Source organism: Oncorhynchus masou, chromosome 2 (assembly GCF_036934945.1).
Source record: "Oncorhynchus masou masou isolate Uvic2021 chromosome 2, UVic_Omas_1.1, whole genome shotgun sequence".
NCBI lineage: Eukaryota > Metazoa > Chordata > Actinopteri > Salmoniformes > Salmonidae > Oncorhynchus > Oncorhynchus masou.
Window position 1 is genome coordinate 6,191,776 of NC_088213.1, and position 15,467 is coordinate 6,207,242.

The window sequence follows — 15,467 nt, forward strand, 5'->3', positions numbered from 1 at the left end:
AGAGGCTAGGGGGTTTAGGGGTTCAGAGGCTAGGGCAGTTTAGGGGTTCAGAGGCTAGGGCAGTTTAGGGGTTTAGAGGCTAGGGCAGTTTAGGGGTTCAGAGGCTAGGGCAGTTTAGGGGTTTAGAGGCTAGGGCAGTTTAGGGGTTTAGAGGTTTAGAGGCTAGGGGGGTTTAGAGGTTTAGAGGCTAGGGCAGTTTAGGGGTTTAGAGCCTAGGGCAGTTTAGGGGTTTAGAGGCTAGGGCAGTTTAGGGGTTCAGAGGCTAGGGCAGTTTAGGGGTTCAGAGGCTAGGGCAGTTTAGGGGTTCAGAGGCTAGGGCAGTTTAGGGGTTCAGAGGCTAGGGCAGTTTAGGGGTTCAGAGGCTAGGGCAGTTTAGGGGTTCAGAGGCTAGGGCAGTTTAGGGATTCAGAGGCTAGGGCAGTTTAGGGGTTCAGAGGCTAGGGCAGTTTAGGGGTTCAGAGGCTAGGGCAGTTTAGGGGTTCAGAGGCTAGGGCAGTTTAGGGGTTTAGAGGCTAGGGCAGTTTAGGGGTTCAGAGGCTAGGGCAGTTTAGGGGTTTAGAGGCTAGGGCAGTTTAGGGGTTCAGAGGCTAGGGCAGTTTAGGGGTTTAGAGGCTAGGGCAGTTTAGGGGTTTAGAGGCTAGGGCAGTTTAGGGGTTCAGAGGCTAGGGCAGTTTAGGGGTTCAGAGGCTAGGGCAGTTTAGGGGTTCAGAGGCTGGGGCAGTTTAGGGGTTTAGAGGCTAGGGCAGTTTAGGGGTTCAGAGGCTAGGGCAGTTTAGGGGTTTAGAGGTTTAGAGGCTAGGGTGGTTTAGAGGTTTAGAGGCTAGGGGGGTTTAGGGGTTCAGAGGCTAGGGCAGTTTAGGGGTTCAGAGGCTAGGGCAGTTTAGGGGTTTAGAGGCTAGGGCAGTTTAGGGGTTCAGAGGCTAGGGCAGTTTAGGGGTTTAGAGGCTAGGGCAGTTTAGGGGTTTAGAGGTTTAGAGGCTAGGGGGGTTTAGAGGTTTAGAGGCTAGGGCAGTTTAGGGGTTTAGAGCCTAGGGCAGTTTAGGGGTTCGGAGGCTAGGGCAGTTTAGGGGTTCGGAGGCTAGGGCAGTTTAGGGGTTCAGAGGCTTGTCTAACCTGTAGATAGGTTCTCCCCACCAGGGCCACAGGTCCAGCTCTGTGTCATGATCCTCCAGGACCAACATGATGAAGCGACGGCTTACCCCCTCCTGACGCTGATTCAGCAGAGACGCTCGACCCAGGAAGTCTATGTCCTGGAGGAGGGGACAGAGAGGAGGAGGAGACAGAGAGAGGAGGAGGAGGGGACAGAGAGAGAGGAGGAGGGGACAGAGAGAGGAGGAGGAGGAGGGGATAGAGAGGAGGAGGAGGGGACAGAGAGAGGAGGAGGAGGGGACAGAGAGGAGGAGGAGGGGACAGAGAGAGGAGGAGGAGACAGAGAGGAGGAGGAGGAGGGGAGAGAGAGGAGGAGGAGGAGGGGAGCAGACAGAGAGAGGAGGAGACAGAGAGAGGAGGAGGAGACAGAGAGAGGAGGAGGAGGAGGGGATAGAGAGAGGAGGAGGAGGAGGAGGAGGGGATAGAGAGGAGGAGGGGGGACAGAGAGAGGAGGAGGAGACAGAGAGAGGAGGAGGAGGGGACAGAGAGGAGGAGGAGGAGCGGACAGAGAGAGGAGGAGGAGGGGACAGAGAGAGGGGGAGGAGGAGGGGGATAGAGAGAGGAGGAGGAGGGGACAGAGAGAGGAGGAGGAGGGGATAGAGAGAGGGGGAGGAGGGGGATAGAGAGAGGAGGAGGAGGAGACAGAGAGAGGAGGAGGAGGGGACAGAGAGAGGGGGAGGAGGAGGGGACAGGAGGAGGAGGGGACAGAGAGGAGGAGGAGGAGACAGAGAGAGGAGGAGGGGACAGAGAGAGGGGAGGAGGGGGATAGAGAGAGGAGGAGGAGGAGGAGGGGACAGAGAGGAGGGGACAGAGAGAGGAGGAGGAGACAGAGAGAGGAGGAGGAGGGGACAGAGAGGGGAGGAGGAGGAGGGGATAGAGAGAGGAGGAGGAGGAGCGGACAGAGAGAGGAGGAGGAGACAGAGAGAGGAGGAGGCGGGGACAGAGAGAGGAGGAAGGGACAGAGAGAGGAGGAGGAGGGGACAGAGAGAGGAGGAGGAGGGGACAGAGGAGGAGGAGGGGACAGAGAGAGGAGGAGGAGGGGACAGAGAGAGGAGGAGGAGGGGACAGAGAGAGGAGGAGGAGGGGACAGAAAGAGGAGGGGGTACAGAGAGAGGAGGAGGGGGTACAAAGAGGAGGGGGTACAGAGAGAGGAGGAGGAGGTAGAGAGAGGAGGAGGAGGTACAGAGAGAGGAGGAGGGGGTACAGAGAGAGGAGGATGGGGTACAGAGAGAGGAGGAGGAGACAGAGAGAGGAGGAGGAGGGGACAGAGAGAGGAGGAGGAGGGGACAGAGAGAGGAGGAGGAGGGGACAGAGAGAGGAGGAGGGGGTACAGAGAGAGGAGGAGGGGGTACAGAGAGAGGAGGAGGGGGTACAGAGAGAGGAGGATGGGGTACAGAGAGGAGGAGGAGGGGACAGAGAGAGGAGGAGGAGGGGACAGAAGAAGGAGGATGGGGTACAGAGAGAGGAGGAGGAGGGGACAGAGAGAGGAGGATGGGGTACAGAGAGAGGAGGAGGGGACAGAGAGGGGGATGGGGTACAGAGAGAGGAGGATGGGGTACAGAGAGAGGAGGATGTGGTACAGAGAGAGGAGGATGGGGTACAGAGAGAGGAGGAGGAGGAGGGGACAGAGAGAGGAGGAGGGGACAGAGAGATTAGGATGGGGGATAGAGAGAGGAGGGGATAAGACCAAACATCAACAGACCTCATCAGTAACACAGTAAGGACTAAGGACCTGTTCAGACCAAACTAAATGTTGGGGTCCGTGGGTCGTACCGTGTCAAACTTGACCCTGAACTCCCGTCCACACTCCAGGGAGTGGTGAAAGGATCCAGGTCCTGGCCCCAGAAGGCAAAGAACTTCTCTATTCGGAGAGAACGCAGGGCGTAGTACCCAGCGTTACGGATCCCATACTTCTGGCCCACTGACATCACCTCGTTGTAGACATGGAGCGCATACTGGAGGAGACGAGGGGGGGAGAGAGGGAGAGGGGGAGAGGGGAGAGAGAGGGAGAGGAGAGAGGGGGAGAGAGAGAGGGGAGAGAGAGAGAAGGGGAGAGGGGAGAGAGGGGGAGAGAGAGAGAGAGAGAGAGAGGGGGAGAGAGAGGGAGGGAGAGAGAGAGAGAGAGAGGGAGAGGGGGAGAGGGGAGAGAGAGAGAGAGAGGGAGAGAGAGAGGGAGAGAGAGAGAGAGAGAGAGGGGGAGAGAGGGGGGAGAGAGAGAGAGAGAGGGGAGAGAGAGGGAGGGAGAGAGAGAGAGAGGGAGAGGGGAGAGAGGGGGAGAGAGGGGAGAGAGAGAGAGAGAGAGAGCGGGGGAGAGAGAGAGAGAGAGAGGGGGAGAGGGGGGGGAGAGAGAGAGAGAAGGGGAGAGAGAGGGAGGGAGAGAGAGAGAGAGAGGGAGAGGGGAGAGAGGGGGAGAGAGAGGGAGAGAGAGAGAGAGAGAGAGAGAGAGGGAGAGAGAGAGAGAGAGAGAGAAGGGAGAGAGGGAGGGGGGAGAGAGAGAGAGGGAGAGGGGAGAGAGGGGGGAGAGAGGGAGAGAGAGAGAGAGAGAGGGGGAGAGAGAGAGAGAGAGAGAGAGAGGGGAGAGAGGGGGAGAGAGAGAGGGGGAGAGAGAGAGGGGAGAGAGGAGGTATCAATAACACTGTGATAACAAAATGTCCCATCAAACACATGTTATTTTACTGATGAAGCACATACAGCATGTGATTGTGTTCAGACACAAACCAGTAGTATATATAGACTAGTAGTATATAACTAGTAGTACATATAGACTAGTAGTATATAACCAGTAGTGTATAACCAGTAGTATATAACCAGTCGTGTAGAGTAGACTAGTAGTATATAACCATTAGTATATAACTAGTAGTATATATAGACTAGTAGTATATAACTAGTAGTATATATAGACTAGTAGTATATAACTAGTAGTATATATAGACTAGTAGTATATATGGACTAGTAGTATATAACCAGTAGTGTAGAGTAGACTAGTACATAACCAGTAGTATATAACCAGTATTGTAACTCGTAGTATATAACCAGTAGTATATAACCAGTAGTATATAACCAGTAGTATATATAGACTAGTAGTATATAACTAGTAGTATATATGGACTAGTAGTATATAACCAGTAGTGTAGAGTAGACTAGTATATAACCAGTAGTATATAACCAGTAGTGTAGAGTAGACTAGTATATAACCAGTAGTATATAACCAGTAGTGTAGAGTAGACTAGTAGTATATAACCAGTAGTGTATAACTGGTAGTATATAGTAGTATATAACCAGTATTATATAGTAGACTAGTAGTATATAACCAGTAGTATATAACTAGTAGTATAGTAGTATATAACCAGTATTATATAGTAGACTAGTAGTATATAACCAGTAGTATATAACCAGTAGTGTATATCTAATACTATAGTAGTATATAACCAGTATTATATAGTATACTATTAGTATATAACCAGTAGTATATAACCAGTAGTGTAGAGTAGACTAGTATATAACCAGCAGTATATAACCAGTAGTGTAGAGTAGACTAGTAGTATATAACCAGTAGTGTATATAGACTAGTAGTATATAACCAGTATTATATAGTAGACTATTAGTATATAACCAGTAGTATATAACCAGTAGTGTAGAGTAGTATATAACCAGTAGTATATAACCAGTAGTGTATAGTAGTATATAACCAGTAGTATATAACCAGCAGTATGTAACCAGTAGTGTATAACTAGTAGTATATAGTAGTATAGTAGTATATAACTAGTAGTGTATAACCAGTAGTATATAACTAGTAGTATATAACCAGTAGTATATAACCAGTAGTGTAGAGGAGACTAGTAGTATATAACTAGTAGTATATAACCTCTCAGTAGTATATAACCAGTAGTATAGAGTGGTGTATAACTAGTAGTATATAGTAGTATATAACCAGTAGTGTATAGTAGTATATAACCAGTAGTGTATAGTAGTATATAACTAGTAGTATATAACCAGTAGTATATAGTAGTATATAACTAGTAGTATATAACATCTCAGTAGTATATAACCAGTAGTGTAGAGGAGACTAGTATATAACCAGTAGTATATAACCAGTAGTGTAGAGTAGACCAGTAGTATATAACCAGTAGTATATAACCAGTAGTATATAACTAGTAGTGTAGAGGAGACTAGTATATAACCAGTAGTATATAACCAGTAGTGTAGAGGAGACTAGTATATATAACCAGTAGTGTATAGTAGTATATAACCAGTAGTATATAACCAGTAGTATATAACCAGTAGTATATAACCAGTAGTATATAGTATAGTGTATATCTCACCTCTATAGGTATGTAAAGCATGAAGCCCGGCTCTCCTGTATAGTATATAACCAGTAGTATATAGTAGTATATAACCAGTAGTATATAACCAGTAGTATATAACCAGTAGTATATAACCAGTAGTATATAACCAGTAGTGTATAGTAGTATATAACCAGTAGTATATAACCAGTAGTATATAACCAGTAGTGTATAGTAGTATATAACCAGTAGTATATAGTAGTATATAACCAGTAGTATATAACCAGTAGTATATAACCAGTAGTGTATAGTAGTATATAACCAGTAGTATATAACCAGTAGTATATAACCAGTAGTATATAGTATAGTGTATATCTCACCTCTATAGGTATGTAAAGCATGAATCCCGGCTCTCCTGTATAGTATATAACCAGTAGTGTATAGTAGTATATAACCAGTAGTATATAACCAGTAGTGTATAGTAGTACATAACCAGTAGTATATAACCAGTAGTGTATAGTAGTATATAACCAGTAGTATATAACCAGTAGTATATAACCAGTAGTGTATAGTAGTATATAACCAGTAGTATATAACCAGTAGTATATAACCAGTAGTATATAACCAGTAGTATATAGTATAGTGTATATCTCACCTCTATAGGTATGTAAAGCATGAAGCCCGGCTCTCCTGTATAGTATATAACCAGTAGTGTATAGTAGTATATAACCAGTAGTATATAACCAGTAGTGTATAGTAGTATATAACCAGTAGTATATAACCAGTAGTATATAACCAGTAGTGTATAGTAGTATATAACCAGTAGTATATAACCAGTAGTATATAACCAGTAGTATATAGTATAGTGTATATCTCACCTCTATAGGTATGTAAAGCATGAAGCCCAGCTCTCCTGTATAGTATATAACCAGTAGTATATAACCAGTAGTATATAACCAGTAGTATATAACCAGTAGTATATAACCAGTAGTATATAGTATAGTGTATATCTCACCTATATAGGTATGTAAAGCATTAAGCCCGGCTCTCCTGTATAGTATATAACCAGTAGTATATAGTAGTATATAACCAGTAGTATATAACCAGTAGTATATAACCAGTAGTGTATAGTAGTATATAACCAGTAGTATATAACCAGTAGTATATAACCAGTAGTATATAACCAGTAGTGTATAGTAGTATATAACCAGTAGTATATAACCAGTAGTATATAACCAGTAGTATATAGTATAGTGTATATCTCACCTAAATAGGTATGTAAAGCATGAATCCCGGCTCTCCTGTATAGTATATAACCAGTAGTGTATAGTAGTATATAACCAGTAGTATATAACCAGTAGTGTATAGTAGTATATAACCAGTAGTATATAACCAGTAGTGTATAGTAGTATATAACCAGTAGTATATAACCAGTAGTATATAACCAGTAGTGTATAGTAGTATATAACCAGTAGTATATAACCAGTAGTATATAACCAGTAGTATATAACCAGTAGTATATAGTATAGTGTATATCTCACCTCTATAGGTATGTAAAGCATGAAGCCCGGCTCTCCTGTATAGTATATAACCAGTAGTGTATAGTAGTATATAACCAGTAGTGTATAGTAGTATATAACCAGTAGTATATAACCAGTAGTGTATAGTAGTATATAACCAGTAGTATATAACCAGTAGTATATAACCAGTAGTGTATAGTAGTATATAACCAGTAGTATATAACCAGTAGTATATAACCAGTAGTATATAGTATAGTGTATATCTCACCTCTATAGGTATGTAAAGCATGAAGCCCAGCTCTCCTGTATAGTATATAACCAGTAGTATATAACCAGTAGTATATAACCAGTAGTATATAACCAGTAGTATATAACCAGTAGTATATAGTAGTATATAACCAGTAGTATATAGTAGTATATAACCAGTAGTATATAACCAGTAGTATATAACCAGTAGTATATAACCAGTAGTATATAGTATAGTGTATATCTCACCTCTATAGGTATGTAAAGCATGAAGCCCAGCTCTCCTGTATAGTATATAACCAGTAGTATATAACCAGTAGTATATAACCAGTAGTATATAACCAGTAGTATATAACCAGTAGTATATAGTATAGTGTATATCTCACCTCTATAGGTATGTAAAGCATGAAGCCCGGCTCTCCTGTATAGTATATAACCAGTAGTGTATAGTAGTATATAACCAGTAGTATATAACCAGTAGTGTATAGTAGTATATAACCAGTAGTATATAACCAGTAGTATATAACCAGTAGTGTATAGTAGTATATAACCAGTAGTATATAACCAGTAGTATATAACCAGTAGTGTATAGTAGTATATAACCAGTAGTATATAACCAGTAGTATATAACCAGTAGTATATAGTATAGTGTATATCTCACCTCTATAGGTATGTAAAGCATGAAGCCCAGCTCTCCTGTATAGTATATAACCAGTAGTATATAACCAGTAGTATATAACCAGTAGTATATAGTAGTATATAACCAGTAGTATATAACCAGTAGTATATAACCAGTAGTATATAACCAGTAGTGTATAGTAGTATATAACCAGTAGTATATAACCAGTAGTATATAACCAGTAGTATATAACCAGTAGTATATAGTATAGTGTATATCTCACCTCTATAGGTATGTAAAGCATGAAGCCCAGCTCTCCTGTATAGTATATAACCAGTAGTATATAACCAGTAGTATATAACCAGTAGTATATAACCAGTAGTATATAACCAGTAGTATATAGTATAGTGTATATCTCACCTCTATAGGTATGTAAAGCATGAAGCCCGGCTCTCCTGTATAGTATATAACCAGTAGTGTATAGTAGTATATAACCAGTAGTATATAACCAGTAGTATATAACCAGTAGTATATAACCAGTAGTATATAACCAGTAGTATATAACCAGTAGTGTATAGTAGTATATAACCAGTAGTATATAACCAGTAGTATATAACCAGTAGTATATAACCAGTAGTGTATAGTAGTATATAACCAGTAGTATATAACCAGTAGTATATAACCAGTAGTATATAGTATAGTGTATATCTCACCTCTATAGGTATGTAAAGCATGAAGCCCGGCTCTCCTGTATGGGTCATACTCATTACTCGGATCCCATTGGCGTAGCCCACACTCATTTCCTGTTGACACACACCAAAAGTCAGGACAACACCACACACAACCTTCGGACTTGTGATGAGCCACTTCACGATAAACATAACATGACCGGGCGAAAACAGGTTCCTCACCTTACAGAAGAGGGACGGGAAGTGTTCGGGAGTCATGGAGACATACGATAGTTCTCCTAGGACGTCCATCGCCCGCGGACCAATAAGATTCAGCGCTGTAGACGGGGGCCGGGGAAAGGGTTCAGAACAGAAATGCATTGTGGGGAACTGAGGGGAAGATCGAGGTTCTGCAGCGATAGTTCTCACCAGTGTACTTCCAGCTGACGTCCTCTAGGTGGAGCTGTGGGTCGTCGGGCATGTGCTTCTTCAACCCGACCAGCAGTGGACCTGCTGATCTGTAGGAGAGATGATGAAGAAGCTACAGAGACAGAGAGAGAGAAAGGGGGAGAGAGAGCAAGAAAGGGAGAGAGAGAGAGACTTAATGGCTAAACTCTCACCTGTTCTTCTTAATGGCTAAACTCTCACCTGTTCTTCTTAATGGCTAAACTCTCACCTGTTCTTCTTAATGGCTAAACTCTCACCTGTTCTTCTTAATGGCTAAACTCTCACCTGTTCTTCTTAATGGCTAAACTCTCACCTGTTCTTCTTAATGGCTAAGCTCTCACCTGTTCTTCTGGACTCTGACCACGCTGCAGTGGTTCTTCTTAATGGCTAAACTCTCACCTGTTCTTCTTAATGGTTAAACTCTCACCTGTTCTTCTTAATGGCTAAACTCTCACCTGTTCTTCTTAATGGCTAAACTCTCACCTGTTCTTCTTAATGGCTAACCTCTCACCTGTTCTTCTTAATGGCTAACCTCTCACCTGTTCTTCTTAATGGCTAAACTCTCACCTGTTCTTCTTAATGGCTAAACTCTCACCTGTTCTTCTTAATGGCTAAACTCTCACCTGTTCTTCTTAATGGCTAAACTCTCACCTGTTCTTCTTAATGGCTAAGCTCTCACCTGTTCTTCTTAATGGCTAAGCTCTCACCTGTTCTTCTTGACTCTGACCACGCTGCAGTGGTTCTTCTTAATGGCTAAGCTCTCACCTGTTCTTCTTGACTCTGACCACGCTGCAGTGGTTCTTCTTAATGGCTAAGCTCTCACCTGTTCTTCTGGACTCTGACCACGCTGCAGTGGTTCTTCTTAATGGCTAAGCTCTCACCTGTTCTTCTTGACTCTGACCACGCTGCAGTTGTTCTTCTTAATGGCTAAACTCTCACCAGTTCTTCTTAATGGCTAAGCTCTCACCTGTTCTTCTTAATGGCTAAACTCTCACCAGTTCTTCTTAATGGCTAAGCTCTCACCTGTTCTTCTTAATGGCTAAGCTCTCACCTGTTCTTCTTGACTCTGACCACGCTGCAGTGGTTCTTCTTAATGGCTAAGCTCTCACCTGTTCTTCTTGACTCTGACCACGCTGCAGTGGTTCTTCTTAATGGCTAAGCTCTCACCTGTTCTTCTGGACTCTGACCACGCTGCAGTGGTTCTTCTTAATGGCTAAGCTCTCACCTGTTCTTCTTGACTCTGACCACGCTGCAGTCGTTCTTCTTAATGGCTAAACTCTCACCTGTTCTTCTTGACTCTGACCACGCTGCAGTGGTTCTTCTTAATGGCTAAGCTCTCACCTGTTCTTCTTAATGGCTAAGCTCTCACCTGTTCTTCTTGACTCTGACCACGCTGCAGTCGTTCTTCTTAATGGCTAAGCTCTCACCTGTTCTTCTTGACTCTGACCACGCTGCAGTGGTTCTTCTTAATGGCTAAGCTCTCACCTGTTCTTCTGGACTCTGACCACGCTGCAGTGGTTCTTCTTAATGGCTAAGCTCTCACCTGTTCTTCTTGACTCTGACCACGCTGCAGTTGTTATTCTTAATGGCTAAACTCTCACCAGTTCTTCTTAATGGCTAAGCTCTCACCTGTTCTTCTTAATGGCTAAACTCTCTCCTGTTCTTCTTGACTCTGACCACGCTGCAGTCGTTCTTCTTAATGGCTAAACTCTCACCTGTTCTTCTTGACTCTGACCACGCTGCAGTGGTTCTTCTTAATGGCTAAGCTCTCACCTGTTCTTCTTAATGGCTAAGCTCTCACCTGTTCTTCTTGACTCTGACCACGCTGCAGTCGTTCTTCTTAATGGCTAAACTCTCACCTGTTCTTCTTGACTCTGACCACGCTGCAGTGGTTCTTCTTAATGGCTAAGCTCTCACCTGTTCTTCTTAATGGCTAAGCTCTCACCTGTTCTTCTTGACTCTGACCACGCTGCAGTCGTTCTTCTTAATGGCTAAGCTCTCACCTGTTCTTCTTGACTCTGACCACGCTGCAGTGGTTCTTCTTAATGGCTAAGCTCTCACCTGTTCTTCTGGACTCTGACCACGCTGCAGTGGTTCTTCTTAATGGCTAAGCTCTCACCTGTTCTTCTTGACTCTGACCACGCTGCAGTGGTTCTTCTTAATGGCTAAGCTCTCACCTGTTCTTCTTAATGGCTAAGCTCTCACCTGTTCTTCTTAATGGCTAAACTCTCACCTGTTCTTCTTGACTCTGACCACGCTGCAGTCGTTCTTCTTAATGGCTAAACTCTCACCTGTTCTTCTTGACTCTGACCACGCTGCAGTCGTTCTCATATCCGCCCCTCTCGTTCAGCATGCCCGTATGAACGATGTGACCCACTGGCACGTCGAGGTCATTGGCACACAGGTGCTGCAGCAACGCCAACGCCTGGTCATCTGTAGACTGGCACAGAAAGAAAAGTAGTGACCGAGGGTGGTCTAACCATGGAGATAATGTCATTCACATTATAGCTGTGACCGAGGGTGGTCTAACCATGGAGATAATGTCATTCACATTATAGCTGTGACCGAGGGTGGACTAACCATGGAGATAATGTCATTCACATTATAGCTGTGACCGAGGGTGGACTAACCATGGAGATAATGTCATTCACATTATAGCTGTGACCGAGGGTGGACTAACCATGGAGATAATGTCATTCACATTATAGCTCTGACCGAGGGTGGTCTAACCATAGAGATAATGTCATTCACATTATAGCTGTGACCGAGGGTGGTCTGGCCATAGAGATAATGTAATTCACATTATAGCTGTGACCGAGGGTGGTCTTGTCAGAGATAATGTAATTCACATTATAGCTAGGACCTAGGGTGGTCTAGTTATAGATAATGTAATTCACATTATAGCTGAGACCGATGGTGGTCCAGCCATAGAGATAATGTAATTCACATTATAGCTGAGACCGAGGGTGGTCCAGCCATAGAGATAATGTAATTCACATTATAGCTGAGACCGAGGTGGTCCAGCCATAGAGATAATGTAATTCACATTATAGCTGAGACCGAGGGTGGTCTAACCATAGAGATAACATTCCTTTTTCTGTTTCATTCTGTTGGTCCAGGGGTCAGCCACCTACAGCTTCCATCATAGGAGGAAGTTGATACCTCACTTCCCTTCCTCTCCCTCCCCTCTCCTTTCCAGGGGTCAACCACCTACAGCTTCCATCATAGGAGGAAGTTGATACCTCACTTCCCCTCCTCTCCCTCCCCTCTCCTTTCCAGGGGTCAACCACCTACAGCTTCCATCATAGGAGGAAGTTGATACCTCACTTCCCCTCCTCCCCCTCTCCTTTCCAGGGGTCAACCACCTACAGCTTCCATCATAGGAGGAAGTTGATACCTCACTTCCCCTCCTCCCCCTCTCCTTTCCAGGGGTCAGCCACCTACAGCTTCCATCATAGGAGGAAGTTGATACCTCACTTCCCCTCCTCTCCCTCTCCTTTCCAGGGGTCAACCACCTACAGCTTCCATCATAGGAGGAAGTTGATACCTCACTTCCCCTCCTCTCCCTCTCCTTTCCAGGGGTCAACCACCTACAGCTTCCATCATAGGAGGAAGTTGATACCTCACTTCCCCTCCTCTCCCTCTCCTTTCCAGGGGTCAACCACCTACAGCTTCCATCATAGGAGGAAGTTGATACCTCACTTCCCCTCCTCTCCCTCCCCTCTCCTTTCCAGGGGTCAGCCACCTATAGCTTCCATCATAGGAGGAAGTTGATACCTCACTTCCCCTCCTCTCCCTCTCCTTTCCAGGGGTCAGCCACCTACAGCTTCCATCATAGGGAGGAAGTTGATACCTCACTTCCCCTCCTCTCCCTCTCCTTTCCAGGGGTCAACCACCTACAGCTTCCATCATAGGAGGAAGTTGATACCTCACTTCCCCTCCTCCCCCTCTCCTTTCCAGGGGTCAGCCACCTACAGCTTCCATCATAGGAGGAAGTTGATACCTCACTTCCCCTCCTCTCCCTCCCCTCTCCTTTCCAGGGGTCAGCCACCTACAGCTTCCATCATAGGAGGAAGTTGATACCTCACTTCCCCTCCTCTCCCTCTCCTTTCCAGGGGTCAGCCACCTACAGCTTCCATCATAGGAGGAAGTTGATACCTCACTTCCTCTCCTCCCCCTCTCCTTTCCAGGGGTCAGCCACCTACAGCTTCCATCATAGGAGGAAGTTGATACCTCACTTCCCCTCCTCTCCCTCCCCCTCTCCTTTCCAGGGTCAGCCACCTACAGCTTCCATCATAGGAGGAAGTTGATACCTCACTTCCCCTCCTCTCCCTCCCCTCTCCTTTCCAGGGGTCACTCACAGTGAGCTCAAACTTGGTGAAGGAGGACATGTCGATGACACAGACGGCCTCCTTGCAGCATTTCACCTCCGCCCCCACGATGTCAAACCAGTCAGGCTTATAGAACGTCTTACTGGCATCCAGGACAGCAGGTCTGGGAACAGATGATAGAACTGGTTAACTAACAGACAGACACAGAGCTAAGAGACAGCAGGTCTGAGAACAGATGATAGAACTGGTTAACTAACAGACAGACACAGAGCTAAGAGACAGCAGGTCTGAGAACAGATGATAGAACTGGTTAACTAACAGACAGACACAGAGCTAAGAGACAGCAGGTCTGGGAACAGAGGAACATGGTTTAGCTCTGATAGACAGAAGCATTGGGAAATTGTGGTGTGTGGGGTGGGGTGTTTGTGTGGGGTAGGGTGTATGTGGTGTGAGGTGTGTGTGGTGTGGGGTGTGTGTGGTGTGATGTGAGGTGTGGTGTGTGTGTGGTGTGTGTGGTATGTGTGTGGTGTGGTGTGATGTGAGGTGTGTGTGTGGTGTGGTGTGTGGTGTGGGGTGTGTGTGGTCTGCCTCACCCTTCCCTGCAGGGATGAAGTACTTGGCCCTCTCAAAGCCGTGTTTCTCCATCCATCTGGCTCCCTGTGTGTCCAGACGGTCGTACAGGGGAGAAGTCCTCAGCTGCCGGCCCGTCTGGAAGTCCCAACGAGGAACCTTTAGGTTATACAGCAGGGCTGGTGAGAGACAGACCGTCAGAAACCGAGAGAGAGAGAGCAGGACAGACAGTCAGACAGAGAGAGAGAGAGGGGGACAGTCAGGCAGACACAGAGAGAGGGGGACAGTCAGGCAGACACAGAGAGAGGGGGACAGTCAGTCAGACAGAGGGAGAGGGACAGTCAGGCAGACACAGAGAGAGAGGGACAGTCAGGCAGACACAGAGAGAGAGGGACAGTCAGGCAGACACAGAGAGAGAGGGACAGTCAGGCAGACACAGAGAGAGAGGGACAGTCAGGCAGACACAGAGAGAGAGGGGGACAGTCAGGCAGACACAGAGAGAGGGGGACAGTCAGTCAGACAGAGGGAGAGGGACAGTCAGGCAGACACAGAGAGAGGGACAGTCAGGCAGACAGAGAGAGAGAGACAGTCAGGCAGACACAGAGAGAGAGGGACAGTCAGGCAGACACAGAGAGAGACAGTCAGGCAGACACAGAGAGAGAGACAGTCAGGCAGACACAGAGAGAGGGACAGTCAGGCAGACAGAGAGGGACAGTCAGTCAGACAGAGAGAGGGACTGTCAGGCAGACAGAGAGAGAGGGACAGTCAGGCAGACAGAGAGGGACTGTCAGGCAGACAGAGAGAGAGAGGGACAGTCAGGCAGACACAGAGAGAGGGGGACAGTCAGGCAGACAGAGAGAGGGACAGTCAGGCAGACACAGAGAGAGAGAGGGACAGTCAGTCAGACAGAGAGAGGGACAGTCAGGCAGAGACACAGAGAGAGAGGGACAGTCAGGCAGACACAGAGAGAGAGAGGGACAGTCAGGCAGACAGAGAGAGAGGGACAGTCAGGCAGACACAGAGAGAGAGGGACAGTCAGTCAGACAGAGAGAGGGACAGTCAGTCAGACAGAGAGAGAGAGGGACAGTCAGGCAGAGACACAGAGAGAGGGACAGTCAGGCAGACACAGAGAGAGGACAGTCAGTTGTTTGCTCTGGTCAGGACTCACGCACGACGACCTCCATGACCCTGTGTCGGAGGAAGGTTCGGCTGCTCTGGAGGTTGCCGAAGCGTTTGATGTCCAGAGGCCAGACGTTAGCCGTGGGGTAACCATAGGTCATCCACTCTGCCAGGTACCTGACGACAGAACACACTGCTTTAACCCTGAACCGTAACCTCTAACCTCTAACCCTGACAGACAGGACACACTGCTTTAACCCTGAACCGTGATCTCTGACCTCTAACCCTGACAGACAGGACAGTCGTAACCTCGAACCCTGACAGACAGGACAGTCGTAACCTCGAACCCTGACAGACAGGACAGTCGTAACCTCGAACCCTGACAGACAGGACAGTCGTAACCTCGAACCCCACACTCCGCCTGCCACACTCAGCCTGCCACGCTCAGCCTGCCACGCTCAGCCTGCCACGCTCAGCCTGCCACGCTCAGTCTGCCACGCTCCGCCTGCCACGCT

At 46.5% G+C, this 15,467-nt stretch overlaps 1 pseudogene; it reads right to left on the reverse strand.

The window, feature by feature from the left end:
* LOC135554628 (pyruvate dehydrogenase phosphatase regulatory subunit, mitochondrial-like) overlaps nt 1-15,467 on the reverse strand; it is a 42,530-nt pseudogene that overhangs the window by 3,106 nt on the left and 23,957 nt on the right.